Source organism: Prunus persica, unplaced genomic scaffold (assembly GCF_000346465.2).
Source record: "Prunus persica cultivar Lovell unplaced genomic scaffold, Prunus_persica_NCBIv2 scaffold_13, whole genome shotgun sequence".
NCBI classification, from domain to species: domain Eukaryota; kingdom Viridiplantae; phylum Streptophyta; class Magnoliopsida; order Rosales; family Rosaceae; genus Prunus; species Prunus persica.
In genome coordinates, this window is record NW_018027149.1 from 39,801 (window position 1) to 58,582 (window position 18,782).

Sequence of the window (18,782 nt, forward strand, 5' to 3'; positions counted from 1 at the left end):
GCACATTATATGGATAATGTTCTAACTCAGGTTGACATGGCCCTAAAAGAATATATGTTATTCGCACATTATATTGTTCCTTTACCTAATATTTGCATATTAGATGACGTACTCCTGGATCACCGTTCAAGATAGTTGATATTTGTATTAGATGATGTCCCATCATTCTTTTTCTTAAAAAAAAAGACAACAAGCTCTGAATTTTCTTGGGTTTTCGATTGTGATTCGACATAATAAAAGATAACCTATAAAATAAATACTATATAGAAATGATTTTAATCAAACATCTCAACAATACCAACAACAAATTAAACACCTCAACAAAATTCCTAAAATCAAAGTCCTAATTCATTTCAACAAAATCTCAAAATAATAAGTCATTCCTAATTAAACCCTAGAACATTTTCTATTCAAATTAAAGATGCATAAGATAATTAAAAAGGAGAGAATGAGAAGAATACTTGCTGTTGCAAAGAAGAGAAGTTGTTGGCTACAAAGAAGTTGAGCGGAGTTGTTGGCAGTGGTTGCAGAGAAGTTGCTTATATCTGTTTTGCAAAGGAGGAGAAGAATTGCACAGGAGGATGGGATTGGTGGATAGGTTTGTGACAGGACCCGATCCAAATTCCACTTTGGAATCCGAGCCAGACCCTGTGCGTGTCCGACACCTGGCGAATGTCGGGCACAAATGATCTATTTGCCCTTCTATACAAACATGCTAAAAATAATAAGGTTGACTTCTACCGAAAAACCGGCAGAGTTTCCCTTGTATCTGGCTCAATACCAAAATCTTACACCTGTCAAAACAAGTATATATGTACAACCAACTGCCAGCATACATATATATATTCCAACAGTTCAAATCTCAGTCTAGGGCAAAACATCAGAGCGACTACTAAAAATTTACAAAAGAGTGAATCTTTGTACAAAATACAAATCCTACATCAAAGAAAGGCGCGGAAGATGGGAAGTGGCCCGGTGGTGGATTCCTGTGCACGTCTACTGCCTGGGGGCGCAAAACAACAAGAAGGGTGAGTGGACCCAAAACAAAGCGTAGAAAATAATATATGAACATACTAACCCCACTGTAAACTAACTTATTTTCTTTATTTCTGAAATCCATGCATGTATATAACTATACATTTGAAAACAGTTGAAAACTATCACCTAGGTGTACCCCTATTTCCGTCAAATCCTTATATCCGTCAATTCCTTGCATCACCATGGGTGACACATACTCGCAGGTCTCAGTGACACGAAGTCAGTCCGAGCCGCAACTCGCAGGATTCAGGGGACCGTAGTCCACCTTTATCCGCATTACTCGCTCCACACGAGTTCGAGTACCAAGGAACTCGTGAGGCAACTGTCAAGCATGCTGACTAAACCGAAGGTAACAAATATAAACCGAAGGCAACATTTAATAACTGGGTACAAGGTGATTTAAGAAAATATAAAGTTTCTAAAGAAAATCTTATGAATAATTAACTTTCTGTAACCTTTAAAATTCTGCTGCCATTTATCTGATAATTAACGAGAATATCTTTTCCTATATTCTTAAAAGGAAACTTCACTCAGCAGCATGTAACATAAAATATTTAACAGCATAAAACAGCTTATAACTGAAATTGAACTGCTTAACTGAAACTGAACTGATTAAATTCATTTATAAAAACAAAGAGTCCACTCACTGATAGTCTGAGCTCGCTGGACCTCTTGAAGGTCCCTCCTGCGGGTCAACTGGTGCCCGGGTGCCTGATTCAATGACCATAATATTCTATTAATACAATATAGTATTAAATTAAAACAAAAACCCTACCCCCGGCTCCTAAAAGTACGTGCGTCAATTTAAAGTGATCCCTATGCCCACAACAGCTTTCCTTCCACGTGGGATAGTTTAGCGATATCTTGGGACTCAAAAAGCGCTAAAGTCCAAAAAGTCTATCCGGAACCCCACGGGTATAATATGATCCGGATGCCGCTAAAAGGTCCAATATATTTAGGACACATGTCCCGAGGGTATTGGTGTCAATCGGACGGTCGGATTGATCACGATCGTGTAATCACATAATTTCTAAACCCTAGCCCTAGGGTTCGCGATTTCGGAGTATCCGGGACTCCGATTCGCCATCCGTCGAATCCTACACAATCCTGAAATCATGTAGACCGACATATCCAAAATTCAGTGTGATCCACCGATTTGGCGACACTGCACCCAAAGATCGCGCGATATGAAAAATCCGTTCGGGGCTCAAACGAACTCCGAATCGAGATCCGCGAAATCCTACGTGCTCGTGACGACACGAGGGTCACAAAACTGTACAACATGACTTCACCACCCTCGCCCATGCGCCCCAGCACGCGCGGGCAGATTCGGGTGTCTTAAGCGATTTCGGGTGGCCAAAAAATCTCGGAACCAGGACTCCAAACTCTTATCCTAGGTAAAACACCCCATTTGGAGTCACTTTTGTTCTTGGACCTACCCCAAAAAGTGACTGGAAGTGGCCGAAAACAGAGGCCGAAAATCGGCTGAAACTTCAATTTATAAACTGGGCAATCTACGGCTAAAATTGATAAAAACCTATCCAACCATCAGCTAGAGCACGAAAAATAGATGAGAATCCATACCTTACTCGAAAGATTTGGTTGAGAATTGAGGGAGAACGAGCGGTTGGAAGTTGTGACAAAACCGACTCGTTTTTGGACGGAATCCGGCGACTACAGCGGCGGCTGGCAGCAGGGAGCGGTCGGGGCTTGAAGACGGAACCGAGCTGGTTCTATTGGCGCCGACGGCAAGGGCATAGGTGGTCGGTGGCGGAAGTTATGGTGCTTGGAAGGTGACGGCTGAGGAAGGCAACGGGAGAGAGAGAGAGAGAGAAGCTGAGGTTTATAAAAAAAAATCTGATTTTTCTAATTACCATTTTGCCCCTCGTGATATTTTAATCGTATTTTCTTCGTTACAACTCCGATTCGAGCTTACTTCGTGTCTATGAACTCATGTCGTCGTGCTCTACGCAACGGTGTATGTGGAATTGTCAAATTCCTTTTCGGTCAAAAAGTCAACATTGAGTTCATAAGTGAGTCAAAGGGCAAAATTGTCTTTCCGCATAATAAATTACTAATTACATGTGAATTTTAGGTTTGGGTCTTTACATTTGTATAGGTTTAATTTAAGTAGGCTAGACATATGTAGTGTAGGTTATATTTTTTTTAACAGAAATTTGTGGTGGGTTGTGAAGGAGCAGAGGGAGAGCTATTTGCTCCACCGTTATAGATAGAGTGAGAAAATTGGAGTGCAGTAATTGGGTGTGAGGCTTGGTACTACAAACAACTTCTCTTCGCATGATTGCACAAAACCCCGCATACGAGAGACTCAAAGAGAGAAGCCTTTTGTGCATGGAAGTTCATATTTTCCAGCGAAAAAAAAAAAAATTTCCATGTGAAAAATCTCATAGGTTAGGGTGAGATTTGAGATAGGGTTTGGTATTTATACCTCCGACTAAAAAGTCCCACACAATTCCACATTTTAAAAAATCTTTCGAAATTAGCAAGTTTTTCAATACCATAAGACTTTTTGTTACTTGTTTAAAGTCTTGATTGAATACCATGTGATTTCGATACCCTCTTTTAAAAATCCTAATAGTCTTAATGGAATACCACAAGACTTATTTAGATTATTTAAAAGTCTTAATTGAATACCAAATGACTTTTTTATCCCAAAATACTCTTTTAAAATCTCAATTGAATACACTCCCTAATGGACAAACTAAAAAAGAAACAAGCAATCAGTTATATCAATGCCAAATGATATAAATAGCTTCCCCCGTCTGTTGTATTTGCCTTTTCTATTCAATGCCAAACGTTGTAAATAGCTAAATCATTATTACCCGATTTATGTCATAAGGGCATCATTGGAACAAAAATAATTTTAAAAATAAAAAAATGAAAAGATTACATCCAAATATATTTAAAAATGAATATAATCCTATGTAGTACAAAAGTCAAAGGACTTAAATCAAAGTCATCAAATTTGAAGATTAAACCTAACTCCTCAATAAAAATTTGTATCTATATCAACTTTTTATGTTCTAATTTTCATATTATAATTAAAAGGAATTATTTTTGGCTCTTAAAAAAATCATAATGTATTTTTCCCTTATATAATTACAAATGATGAGTGCAAGATGACATTTTTTATTGTCACTAACGTTGAAGAATATGAGTCCCACATCGGAAATTTAACTAAATAAAATACAAAATATAATAAATAGTTTTACTACTAATAACACCGAGACCTTTTGTGATAAAACCCCACACCTACTGAGCTTTGTAGGTGGTTAAGTTGGGGACACTATCAGTGTTGCTAGTAGTGGGCCGCTGGCCCGTGTCTTTGAAATTTAACATGGTGTATGAGTGGGTGGATTGATTGGGCCTGAATTACTGGGCTTTTACCCTTACCATTTACCCAACATGTGGTGTTCACATGTTGGACTTGAATGTTTACCCTTATCCAATATGTGGTGCTCACGTGTTGGGCTTGAATGTTTGACTCCGATGTGGACTTGGCTCCACATGTGACCTACTGTTTCGCGTGCCCCAAATTGGGTTTCTTCTCGGTAAGATATCGCATTGGGCTGAGAATTTATTTGGGCCGAAGCGTGGATTTTTTGGGCCTCAACACTAATAACACTGAGGCCTTTTGTGATAAAACCTCACACTTACTGAACTCTGTAGGTGGTTAAGTTAGGAACATTATCGGTGTTGCTAGTAATGAGCCACTGGCCCGTCTCTCTGAAATTTAAAAACTAACAGCTCCCGTTGACAAAATCTTATTTATCAATTTTCTTATTTGATCAATATCTCATTTAGCTTACCTTAACATTTTTGTTAATTTTGATCACATGCCACCTACCCCTTTAATTACAGTCCCGAGTGCCGACCATGGCTATCCATTCCTGCCATGCCCAAACCTTAATTCCCCAAGTCACTTTGGCATCGCATATAAAATGATTGTTTTGTGATTACATTTCTGCCATGCCCAAACAATTTTACATAATAATTTTCCTAAAAAGGATATATATAGAATAATATTAATTTTGTTTAAACATGTGTTGGGATCAAGGTCTAAAATATCAATGATATCGGAAATATAGGTAGTCCAAAAATATGAAAATTTCGATGGAAATATCGGGATATTATTGATATCGATAAAAATTGAATAAAAACCACGGAAATTGTAAGAAAAACTTGGAAATTTTTATTGAAACTTTGGAGAATGTTTATTTAGTCAATTATCTATGAGTTTATTACAAAAGATTAGAAGGAAATGCATTGCGTGATGGATTTAAGTAATTTAAGTTGTTAATTAATGAAAAAATATTAAACACACCATAATCATTTATATATAATGATTTGCTACAATATTTTATACTTTATACATTGCATGGTAAGATACATGAGTGACTTAGTACCACATAGAGTTCCTATGAGGTTCAAATTTTTCACTATCTTCATCATCTCTATGTGTAGAGTAAGTGTATTGTGAAGAGTAGTCATCAAATGATAAATCCCAAAAATAGTTTTGCATGTAATTATTAACATACCACCCATATAAATATAAATATTTTAGCATATTATCACAAAAGCATAAGTGATATGGTGTTTAAGGTGTTGGAGGAGTAAAATGGGAGAGGTTCATATCCCCTTTGTGCTTTTTTCTACCCCTTTTTCCTTTTTTTTTTTTTACTTTTCTTTTCTCCCTTCACATCGATATTATTGTCGATATTTATACGATATGTACATGGATATGTTCCGAAATATCTGTGATTCGAAAAAACCAAAATATCCTCGATATTTCGTCAAAATTATCGATATTTCAGACTATGGTTGGGATAATGAATTGGTGGTCTATCTCTCTCTACCGTAGATATAATGGATTGGAATTTGGAATTTGGAATCTCGGAGTGTACCACTTCACATACTAGTCAAAACATGTGTTGGGATATAAAAGATAACAGTGAACTCTTTGAATTTCGAAGTTCTTGTTGAATGTTTTGTCCAATAGGGGGAGGGTGTTATGTTGACTTGTTGCCTACCAATAATACACAGGCTTCTAGTTTTCTTATTTTCTTATTTTACTTTAGTAAGTCCAACGTATGATTTAACACAAGAAGATTCAAAATTGTCAATTATCTTGCTGTGCACAGAAAACCATATTCACTGTTGACCCTGAGTCTCTTAATTAATTAAGAAGATTTACTTCCTTGATTAATTAAGGGATTTACTTTCTTATTTTTATATAGTTGATAAATCATTATATAATTAGGAGATGCTTTCCTAATTCTTTACTGTATCTAATTCCTTATATAGCACATGTAAACTCTTATGTACACCTCCTTATAGAGAAGAATAAAAATTACCTAATACATTCAAACCATATTCATATTTAAGCATGATATCAGAGCAATCGATCCTCGGTTGTCTCTAAATTCTCATATTAAATTTTCTTCAAACACAAACCCTAAATCCTCATATCAAATTTCTTCAAACACAAACCTTAAATCCCCATATCAAATTTCTTCACACCCAAACCCTAAATCAAATTCCTCATATTTACAATTTCAAATTCAGATCTTCATACCCAAATCTTCATATCCTCTTATCACAAAACCCTAAACACAAATTCTTTTTTTTTTTTTGTTCTCTTCTTCTTAAATCCTTCCGCTGCCATGAATATCGTTTCATCTTCCCAAACTGCTGCCTTCACTTCCTCATCCTCAAAAATTGCCACAACAGGTTCCCGCGGTTATGTTTTGCATAGTTCTTCAAAGAAACACATCTGGGTCATTGACACCGAAGCCACTGATCACATGACCTTTGATCCTGGACAACTTACCTCTCATACACCGTCTTCTCAATCGGTGGTGTCTAATGCCAATGGTATCCCTTCCCTAGTAATTGGGGAGTGTTCACTCTCTCTCTTTCTGACTCTCACTTTGGATTCTGTGTTGATTGTTCCATCCTTACATCATAATCTTTTGTCTGTTGCCCAAATTACTACGGCTTTGAATTGCACTGTAACCTTTTGGCCTACTCATTGTGTTTTTCAGGACATCCTCAGCAACAAGACTATTGGTTGTAGTACTAAGAGGGGCAAACTCTACTATCTAGACCTCGCCTCTGACAGTGAAGCTAGCCTCAGTCAAGCTTACAAAATTGGGGGTACGAGTGTTGAGAAGTAAACTTCTGAAGTATGGTTATGGCATCGACGTCTTGGACACGCGTCGTTTGGATATTTACATAAGCTATTTCCTTCCTTATTTTCCCAGTTAGATATCTCCAGTTTTACTTGTGACATCTGTGAACTAGCCAAGAGCTATCGTGTTCCTTTTTCCTTAAGTTCCATTTTCTCTTGTTCAATCTGATGTTTGGGGCCCGGCTAAAATTACCACTCCTGAGGGTGCTAGATGGTTTGTCACATTTATTGATGATTGCACACATATGACCTGGGTTTCTCTTCTCCAAACAAATGGGGAAGTCAATTCCAAATTTCAACATTCTATCAAATGGTAGAGACATAATTTCATACCAGAATTCAGGTTCTTTGGTCTGACAATGGCGAAGAATTTTTCAATCATGATCTTAATCAGTTCTTACAAGATCATGGCATCATACATCAACGCGCATGCCCTTACACTCCCCAACATAATGGTGTGGCTGAACGAAAGAATAGACATTTATTGGAAGTGGTTCGTGCCTCTCTCTTTGGTGCCAATATGCCTCAGTCCTTTTGGGGAGAAGCCATCCTCTCTGTAGCATACCTTATCAATCGGATTCCCTCCAGTATCCTCAATTTCCAAACCCCCTTCAAACACTCTACCACTATCTCCAAATACCTCATACTAAAAACCTGGAACCCTGAATCTTTGGCTGTGTGGTCTTCGTCCACTTACATAATTACCAACGCAGCTAATTGGATCCCCGCGCCAAAAAATGTGTTTTCATCGGCTGTGCACCTCATCAGAAAGGGTATTGATGTTATCATCCTCCGAGTCAGAAAGTCTATACTTCTATGGATGTTGTGTTCTGGGAATCCGACATATTTTTCAGTCGTCCAGGAAGAGGATCAAAATGCCAAGACTTCAATTTCTGAATTTTTTCCTGCAGAAACGTCCCAGATTGAAAACGACCGGTCGCCCAGCAAGAATTGTACTCTGTGCAAAAGCGACCAGTCGCAAGTGGAATTAACCGGTTGCCCCCCGAAAATTAGACTCTGTGCAAAAACGACCGGTCGCCAGAAGACAGAGATCGATCGTCTCCCTGCTGTCAAACTCAGGAGGAGATCATCATTGAGGAGGTTTTGCCCACACAGGAGAATTCTTTAGCTCCAATACCACACCAATCACCTGCTGAGGACGTCATTCAGGTAACATCTTCTCCTGAAACTAATAACATTAATGAAATATCCCATGATGATTTAATTTTAGAAGGCATAGAGCCTGCATATTAGCTTCCAAAATGAAAGAACCGTGGAAAACCTCCAGTTCACTACAAAGCAGATCTTAATGCAAAAAGGAAATATCTCATCAACAATTATGTATCTATCAGCAGACTATTAGAGTCACGGGTACACTTTGTGAAGCAGTTGGCCTACATACCTATTTCCAACAGTGTAACTGAAATACTAGAAGACTCAAAATGGAAAGAAGCCATGAATGAAGAAATGCGAGCTCTCCAGAAGAATGGCATATGGGAACTCATGCCATTACCTCATGGAAAGAAGACAGTGGGATGTAGGTGGATTTATACTGTGAAACTCAAAGCAGATAGATCTATTGAAAGATATAAAGCTAGATTGGTGGCGAAACGGTACACGCAAAGATATGGAATAGATTACCAAGAGACCTTTACCCCAGTAGCCAAGATTAAAACTATCAGAGCCCCTCTGTCTCTAGCCGCAAATCTCGATTGGCCATTACATCAGTTTGATGTCAAAAATGCTTCTTACATGGAGACTTGGAAGAAGAAGTATATATGGACTTGCCACTAGGATGTAACTTAGCTCGTGACAAGGAGGATCAAGTTTGCAAGCTCAGAAAGTCATTGTATGGGTTAAAGCAATCCCCTAGGATATGGTTTGGCAGATTCACTAAATCCATAAATGTAACACCCCGACTCCAAATTTAATCCCTTATTTAAATTATTTAAGTGAAATTATAAATTTACCCTTGATGTAGGGGTAATTTGGTCATTTTCTTACCCGAAAGGAGTTTGGGGCAGTGACTAGTATTTTTGGGAAGGTCGTACTGAGATGAGTCCGTAGACACGCGGTGGGCTCGAATCGGAGTTGTAACGAGAGAGATATGGTTAAAAGAAACTCAGTGGCACAATCATAATTATTTCAAAATGAGATTTTTTTTTATAAAAATCATATATATATATATATATATATCTCTCTCTCTCTCTCTCTCTCTCGCGTGCATCGGCAGCCGGCCACATTTTGGCCGGCCGTTCCCTCATCCGGCCACCGATGACGACGGGGCCGGTACCAAAATAACCGAGGCGTCGTCCTCTTCCAACCCCAACCAAGTCCAGCCGCTAGCCGCCGTGGTTTCGCCGAAAAATGGAGAAGAAGCGGCCGGTGTCGTCCGAACTTCTCCGCCGTCGATCTCCCTCCTCCGGGCACCGATTCCGACGAGTGAGGTATGGTTTCTCACCTACTTTTCATGCTCTAGCTGCCTGTTGGGTAAGATTCGATCGATTCTTAGCATAGGTAATTCGATTTACGAATTGAAATTTGGCCGGTTTTAGGATCACGATTCCGGCCACTTCCGGTCAGTTTTTGGGGTAGGTCCAAGAACAAAAGGGTGTTATACATAAAGTAGGAGTTTGAAGCCGTGATTTTGTGATTTTTCGGCGATGCGTAATCGCTTTGGGCACCCAGCACTGCCGGCGCGTGGGCGAGGGTAGTGAAGTTGCAATTTGTCTCGATGTGATCCTTAGGTTGTCACGAGTGCGTAGGATTTTGCGGATCTCAATTCAGATACCGTTTGAGTCTCGAACGGATATCACCTATTGCGCGTTATCCGGGTTCGATAGGTTGGGAACGTTGAATGGTCTCAAATTTAATATATGTTAATCTAGGTATTTCTAGGATCGTGTAGGAATTCACGGATTGTGAATCAGGACCCCGGATGTTCCGATTAAATAATTTAAAGTTTATGTTTTATATTAACCTTCAGATCGTGCGATCATGAGCGATCTGACTGTCCAATCTAGACTAAACTTGCAGGACGAGTGTCCTATACCTTGTAGAACCCATAGGAACCTTCGGATCGGAATTTGGAGGTCGTGGGCCCGTAGGCCCGTTTGACCAAGTGTGGGTAGTTTGACTCTTGGTTGACCTTGAGTCTTTCGCGGTAGTTTTACCTTCCTAAAAGGATCATAATGACCCTAATGACAGGTCTTGAGCGTTGTTGAGCTGTGTTGACTAAGTTGGGATTTTTAGAGTGTTTATTTGTATTATAGGAAACTTTTAAATATTATTTTAAATAATGATTAATCGTATGGGGATATTATGTGATAATATGGTGAGGTCGCACGTGGCGTAGGTAATCCGGCGTGTTGACAGGCCCCGTACATGGCGTATGGGGAGATTATGCCATAATATGGTGAGGTCGCACGTGGTGTAGGTTATCCAGCGGACAGACCCCATACGTGGTGTTGGTAGTACCGACGTATGGGGAGATAATGTGAAATACTGAGATATGAATAAAGTTATTGCTTATGTGTGGAATTGGGCTTTAGGAAAGAACTACGTATGGCTTGATCACTCATGAGGGTACGTAGGCAGCCTAAGGTTATTAGGTGCAGTCGCGGACATAGATGTGATTATGTTAGGAGGTTAAAACCTCGTATATTTGGATTGGAAAAGTTAAAAGATGCATGTTGAAATTTAGTAGTCATAATTCATATTTGAATTTATCGTTTGCCTTGTTTAAGGCATGAATTGATTTGTTAGCATGCTTGGTAGTTGAGAATTATTGGAAGGTCGAAGGCCGAAAGTCGAAGGCCGTTTATGTGAATTGCATGAAATTATGTTGTGCATGCTGCCAGTTGTGGATATTAAATGTGTTTTTATGCATGTTGAAATTTTGGGCAATGTTCAATTTACAGGGGAGACTCTGCCGAAATTTCAGCAGAAAGTCTCGTACCCTTATTCCATTTTGGAAAAAAGGGGTATAGTTCTAGAAGTGGGTCCTGTCAATAAAGAATTTTCGGGATTCGTCTCGGGTTTCGGGAAATTCGGGGCGGGTCCTGTCAATAAAGAATTTTGGATATATACAGAGTAATGCAGATCACACTTTGTTCTTGAAGCGTGATGGAAGAAGACTTACTGTATTGATTGTTTATGTGGATGACATAGTCGTAACTGGAAACGACACAGGAGAGCAACTGAAATTGCAGAAGTATTTGTCTCAGGAATTTGAGATGAAAGATTTAGGTGATCTGAAGTACTTTCTAGGAATTGAAGTAGTCAGGTCCACAATTGGTATATTTCTGTCTCAAATAAAGTATGTATTAGATCTGCTCACTGAAACAAGAATGCTTGGATGCAAACCTGTTGATACACCCATCGAGATGAATCACAAGTTATGTGAAGACATAGATCAAGAACCAACCAATAAGGAACAGTACCAACACCTTGTTGGAAGTTTGATATATTTAGCTCACACAAGACCAGATATTGCATATACTGTGAGTGTGGTTAGTCAGTTTATGCATTCGCCCAATGTTTCTCATAGGAATGCAGTTGATCGGATCTTAAGATACTTAAAGTCAGCACTTGGGAAAGGGTTAATGTTCTTCAAAAATAGAGATCTCGAAGTTGTTGGATATACAGATGCTGATTGAGCTGGCTCCATTACTAATCGACGCTCTACTTCAGGTTACTTCACTTTTGTGGGAGGTAACCTAGTCACTTGGTGGAGTAAGAAACAAAATGTAGTTTCTTGATCTAGTGCTGAAGCAGAGTATCTTGGAATGACTCAAGGAATTTGTGAATTACTATGGATAAGAAGACTATTGATAGAATTGGGGTTCAAGCCAGAAAAGCCAATGAAGTTACATTGTGATAACAAGTCAGCCATCGATATTGCCCATAATCCAGTTCAACATGATCGAACTAAACATGTTGAGGTGGATAGACATTTTATCAAACAAAAACTTGAGAAGAAGATTATCCGCCTACCATTCGTAAAATCAGAAGATCAATTGGCAGATATCTTAACCAAAGCTGTTTGTGGAAGAGTATTTTATGATTCACTTACCAAGTTGGGCATTGGTGACATATATGCACCAACTTGAGGAGGAGTGTTGACGTGAGTCTCCTAATTAATCAAGGAGATTTACTTCCTTGATTAATTAATGGATTTACTTTCCTATTTTTATATAGTTGATAAATCATTGTATAATTAGAAGATACTTTCCTAAATTTTTACTGTATCTAATTCCTTGTATAGCACATGTAAACTCTTATATATACCTCCTTATGGAGAAGAATAAAAATAACCTAATACATTCAAACCATATTCACATTTAAGCATTCACCACATCACTTCATGGTGTCTTGCTCTTAATAATTTACCCAGAAGCTGCTCATCTATTTTAGAAGAATCAAATTATGGGTCGAGAAAGGAATGGAGGATATGCTGACCTTGAGAGGAAGTGCGGTGGTGGGACCAGGGCTTGCCAAGGTTGGAGTCACGTGTTAGGACATAATCCCATTTGGGTCTCATACTCTTTCCAACCCACTTACTATCACCTTAGCATTGCCTTAGTATCATCACCTAGCTATTCCCACACAGAATAACAACTTTGTCCTTTCCCTATTTACAAGAAGTTTTGTTAAAGCATTTGCTAGAGTAGATCGTAGTGAATTTCATTAATAAACATAAAAAGAGACATATAGTTGGGAGGGGTGGAGGGGTGTAGGTGTGCGTAATGAGCATATATATATCTACAAATACAAAAACTAAAATAAAAACCAAAAGTAAATGCAACGCAATGCAATACAAAACAAAACTATTTAAATATAAAATTTAGCCCTACGAGGCTTAGGATTCTTAAATTCCTAAATTATTGATGCATGGTCAATAGTATTGGCAAACCCTCTTTCAATGTGGAGGATCATACAATGAGCAAGAAATTCATCACATACAGTGTTTCAAAGTCGATTCAATAATTCTCATACATGCGAAAGCTCGTACCGTTGTTGCTGTATATAGGAACCAAGGAAAACAAGGCCGAAAATTATTCATTCTATCAATTAGGAAATAAGAAAAACAAAATGCCTAGTTCTTTGCAACTGAGTACTCAAGTCAAGAGAATTGGCCAAACCACTTTTTATTAAATCAACGTAAGATTATTTCTTCTAAGTGGCTTGGATAATGTTCTAACTCAGATTGACATGCCCCTAAAAGAATATATGTTCTTCGCACATTATATTGTTCTTTCACCAAATATTTGCACATTAGATGACATACTCCTAGATCATCGTTCAAAATAGTTGATATTTGTATTAATGATTAACCATCATTCTTTTTCTTAAAAAAAGACAACAAGGTCTTAATTTTCTTGGGGTTCCGATTGTGATCCGACATAATAAAAAATAACCTATAAAATAAATAATATGTAGAAATGATTTTAATCAAACATTTCAACAAAAATACCAACACACAAATCAAACATCTCAACAATACCAACAACAAATTAATGCATTTAATCAAACATACCAACACACAAATCAAACATCTCAACAATACCAACAACAAATCAAACATCTCAACAAAATTCCTAAAATCAAAGCCCTAATTAATTTCAACAAAATCTCCAAATTATAAGTCATTCCTAATTAAACCCTAGAACATTTTCTATTCAAATTAAATATGCATAAGATAATTAAAAAGGAGAGAATGAGAAGAATACTTGTTGTTGCAAAGAAGAGAAGTTGTTGGCTGCAAAGAAGTTGAGCGGAGTTGCTGGCAATTATGTCTGTTTTGCAGAGGAGGAGAAGAACTACACAGGAGGATGGGATGGTATGTTTGATAGATTTGTATAGGTTTAATTTAAGTGGGCTAGACATATGCAGTGTAGGTTATAATTTTTTTAACAAAAATTTGTGGTGGGTTGTGAATGAGCAGAGGGAGAGCTATTTGCTCCACCATTAGAGATAGAGTGAGAAAATTGGAGTTCAGCAATTGGGTGTGAGGCTTTGGTACTACAAACAACTTCTCTTCGCATGATTGGACAAAACCCCGCATGCTGAAACGATAATTTTTATGAATTAAATAGGGATGGCTGTCTACATGGAAATTTATTAAAAGTGAGTGACAACAATAATAATTCATCCAGCAGGTGTTTAAAAGGAATAAAAGTCCTTTTGATGCAATGGTTGTACTTAGAGTGTTTGTATCAAACACTAAGACCAAGGAGTGATAGTTCACTCAATCTCAAACTCCTCAAAACTCATGGCCTGTAAAAGAGTCATGCCTGTGATTAAAAAAGGGGGAAGGAGCAGAAAAGAGAACAGCTGCAGGAAGAAAAGAAAGACAACAAGCATACTAGAGAAATCAAAAGCCATATCAAGGTAAAATCTTAGTTCTATGGCACAGTTTTCTTGTTTGCTTAGGACTCCAGGTTTCGATCAACCCAAGCGTCCCTGGCTATGATGATTTCTATCATCATAAAAATACTTAGGGATCTCTTTAAGACTTGGCTCCGCTCAAATATTCCAGTGATGTTTTCAAACAACCAGTCCACAATCAACAGGAGATACTGTCTTGTATGATGATTTCAATCATCATATATTCTATTCCAACAGGCAACAGCAATTCGTGTGGATTGATTGTCATGGTGGGCAAACCACCAAAAAAATCAAAATTGGTGCACAACTCTCTTGAAAAGGCGTAGAGGAAATCCTAGAGTTCTCTAGGTTCTTCTTATTACTGTTGCACCATAATAGCCAAAATCGTTCAATGATGTTCATCATGAGACGGACAGCCGAAAAAAAATATATGAAACGAAAGAATCAAGGGCAGGTAATTCATGTAATTATCGAGAAGAAGTTCCAAGCTTTCCCACAACAAGAAGACAATTTGGTTTGTGTTTGATTAAAGCTCACTGCCTGGAGATCAACGATATGCAAATTAAAAAGGGAAGAAAGGTTTTGCTCTGAAAAAAGCACCAACCCAAGTTTATGGGGATGTTTTGCTCTGTTGAAGATAAAATAACAATTAAAGTAAAGGAAAAAATTATTGGATGTCTTGATTGAATATCACGTGATTTCGACACCCTCTTTTAAAAATTCTAATAGTCTTAATGAAACACCACAGGACTTGTTTAGATTATTTAAAAGTCTTAATTGAATACCAAAATACTTTTTTATCCCAAAATAGTCTTTCGAAATCTCAATTGAATACACCCCCTAATGGACAAACTAAAAAAGAAATAAGCAATCAATTATGTCAATGCCAAACGATACAAATAGCTTACCCCGTCTGCCGTATTTGCCTTTTCTATTCAATACCAAATGTTGTAAATGGCTAATTATTATGACATAAATCACTATTACCCGATTTAAGTCATAAGGGCATCTTTGGAACAAAAATAATTTTAAAAATAAAAATATAAAAAGATTACATTAGAATGTATTTAAAAAGGAATGTAATCTTATGTGGCAGAAAAGTCAAAGGACTTAGATCAAAGTCATCAAATCTAAGAATTAACCACAACTCCTCAATGAAAATTTGTATCTATATCAACTTTTTCTGTTCTAATTTTCAAATTATAATTAAAAGTAACTGTTTTTGGCTCTTAAAAGAACCATCATGTATTTTTCCCTTATATAATTACAAACGATGAGTGCAAGATGACATTTTTTATTGCCACTAACAGCTTCCATTGACAAAATCTTAGTTATCAATTTTCTTAGTTGATCAATATCTCAGTCATCATTTAAGAAATGAAAAATAACAAACTTACCTTAACATTTTAATACATGTAGAACATAAGGATAATAAGAATTAAGCCCTTCTAATTTTTTGTTAATTTTGATCACATGCCACCCACCCCCTTTAATCAGTCCCGAGTGCCGACCATGGCTTAAATCTTAACTCCCCAAGTCACTTTGGCATCGCATATAAAAATTGCCATGCCCAAACAATTTTACATAATAATTTTCCTCAAAAGGAAATATATACATAATAATACTAATAATGGATTGGAATTTGGAATTTGGAATCTTGGAGTGTATCACTTCACATACTTCTAGTCAAAACATGTGTTGGGATTTTAGAGCATTTCCACCAGTTGCCTCTTGCCATGGCAAGATGAGCCCTAGGGCAGCCACTATTCACGTGAATAGTGGCTGCCCTAGCCCCCTCCAGCAAAATGTGTTTCCAGCAGTTGGGGCTTGCCATGGCAAATACTATTCATTTTTTTATTTTTTTTCACAACTTTATTTACTTAAACAATTAATTTGGATAATATTTTCGGATAAGATTTTTGGGTTCCTACGTGTCAATAATATTCATATCGGATTGTGGGTTGTTTATTTTTTATGCTTTGGTTGTGGTTTGTTTATTTTTTTTATGCTTTGGTTGTGGTTTGTTTTTTATGTATGGAATGTTTTGAATAAAAAGGATTTTTGTTGAATATTTTCTTTATTGACTAAAAGAAAAGCAATACAACTAATAATAAAATAAAATACATGAATTAAACAAAAAAAACATACAATGAAATCAAAGGCAAGTAAACTAAGACATGAAAGGCAAACAAACTATTTTAATGGTTTTCATCATTTAACCAATCCGTGTTGCTAGGTCCATCGTCATGAAAAAGTCTTCGTCTCATAACATCCCTTCGTTCTAGCTTCCAAAATTGTTTTGTTTCAGGGGACATATGGCTTGTATCCATGGCCATGGTTTCCCGATTTTTTTTTTCAATGTTTTGTTCGCGTACATACTCCCTTTCTTTTGCATATTCTACTTGAATAGCCATATCGTGCTCTTGTTGTTTCAAGTCCATTTCAATTCTCATGGCTTGGTGCTTTGAAAGTTCCTCCAAAAATTGAGATGCATTCTTGCTAGAATTACCCCCTCTCTTCGCCTTCGCCGCCTTCCTCCCAATAGGCCTTGGCTCATTTTCAATGGGTGTGTCTAGATTCATCGGGGAATCCATAGGTGAATCCGATGCCGGCGTCTCATGAAGTGGAGTCTCGTTCAAGACTACCGTCGGACCGGTTGGACTAATTTGGAATCTCTTACAAGTCTTCACCACCTCCCAACAATGGGTATGGTTGAAACTTTTTTTCCCTTGCCCAGTAGCACCAAACCACATTTGAGCTTGCATAATCTATAAAAAAAAATTAAATGGAAATGCAAGAAACTTTAAAAAATATTGGCAATGCAACATGTAAAAAAAAACTAATGCAAATTCAATAAATTTAAAAAAAATGCAACATGTATAAAAAAAAACTAGAGACATATTAACAAAATATATAAATTGCAAGAAACATTTAAATAAAAATTAATATGACATAGAAATTAATAGAAGGAAAATGACAAATAATTTACCTCACTGCTAAGGTTTTCTCCGCTTCGATGCTTGTCCATCGCTTTTGCTAAGGCATTTCTCCATTTCGCCAACTCTTTATTAAGAACTTTCCACCCACTGGATAATGTCATTTATGTACGTGTAGAACCAATTGCCCATTCACAAAATTCTTGATGAATTTTTTTCCACATATGAGAAAATTTCATCTCATTGCCCGTTACGGGACAATGACTAACTTGGACCCAAGCCTCACACAAGCTAACATCTTCCATCATGCTCCATGCCCCTCCATTTTCATTAGAACCCATAAGATGATAGAAAAAAAAATACAACTTCAAAGTGAAAAAATATTGAATAGAAAGTGAATAAATTTTGAGGAGAAAGTGAACAATAGTAGAAGGAGAAGAAAATATATGAGGATTTGGTGTTAAAAGTGAAGAGTATTGGTTGGTATTTATACACAAAAAATTCAGTATTTTTTTAAAAAAATTCAAATTTTTTTCAATTTTTTATTGCAGAAAAATTGGCTGCCGTTGGATTGGAGAAAAAATTCGAATCGGAGCGACCAAAGGCTGCCACTTGTCAAGTAGCCGTTGGCGGCTACTGTAGCGGTGAATTCGAAATTTTTTTTAACGTTGGCGCGTGCAATGCACGCGCCAACGGTAAAAAAAAATTTGAATTCGGGAGGGCTGACGCCACGATGGCGTCAGCAATGACGTCATCGCCCTCGGGCCCGAGCTCGGGCCGAAATCGCCTTCGGGCCTGCCCTGTCTGGTGGACCCCACGCTAGCCCGGGCTGTGAGGAGGGTGTTATGTGGACTTGTTGCCTACCAATAACACGCAGGCTTCTAGTTTTCTTATTTTCTTATCTTACTTTAGTAAGTCCAACATATGAAGAGCCAAAAATGTCAATTCTCTTGCTGTGCACACAAAACCATAGATCATCTTTGTAAAAAATTAGACAAATCGAAAACCTTTTAGACATTTAATTGTGTCCTATAAAATCAATGAACACGGTGTTTCAAGAAAATATTAAAATTTCAATAATTTAATTGAGTGGTCAAATAATATTGAATTTAAGATATTTTTTACAAACTTAATCTTCGAATGAATATCTAAAAAATAAATGATTTGCATTGATGAAATACAATATGGTGGGCTCTACAAGACAGATT

The 18,782-nt window shown here is 37.3% G+C and overlaps 1 long non-coding RNA gene across 1 annotated transcript in view; it reads right to left on the bottom strand.

Moving 5' to 3' along the window:
* The window catches only part of LOC109946373, a 1,378-nt gene extending 701 nt beyond the window's left edge, over positions 1-677 (bottom strand). The window contains exon 1 of the long non-coding RNA XR_002269526.1: positions 462-677. This is a non-coding gene — a long non-coding RNA (uncharacterized LOC109946373). The remainder of the gene's footprint in view (positions 1-461) is intronic.
* Between the last annotated feature and the right edge of the window lie 18,105 nt (positions 678-18,782).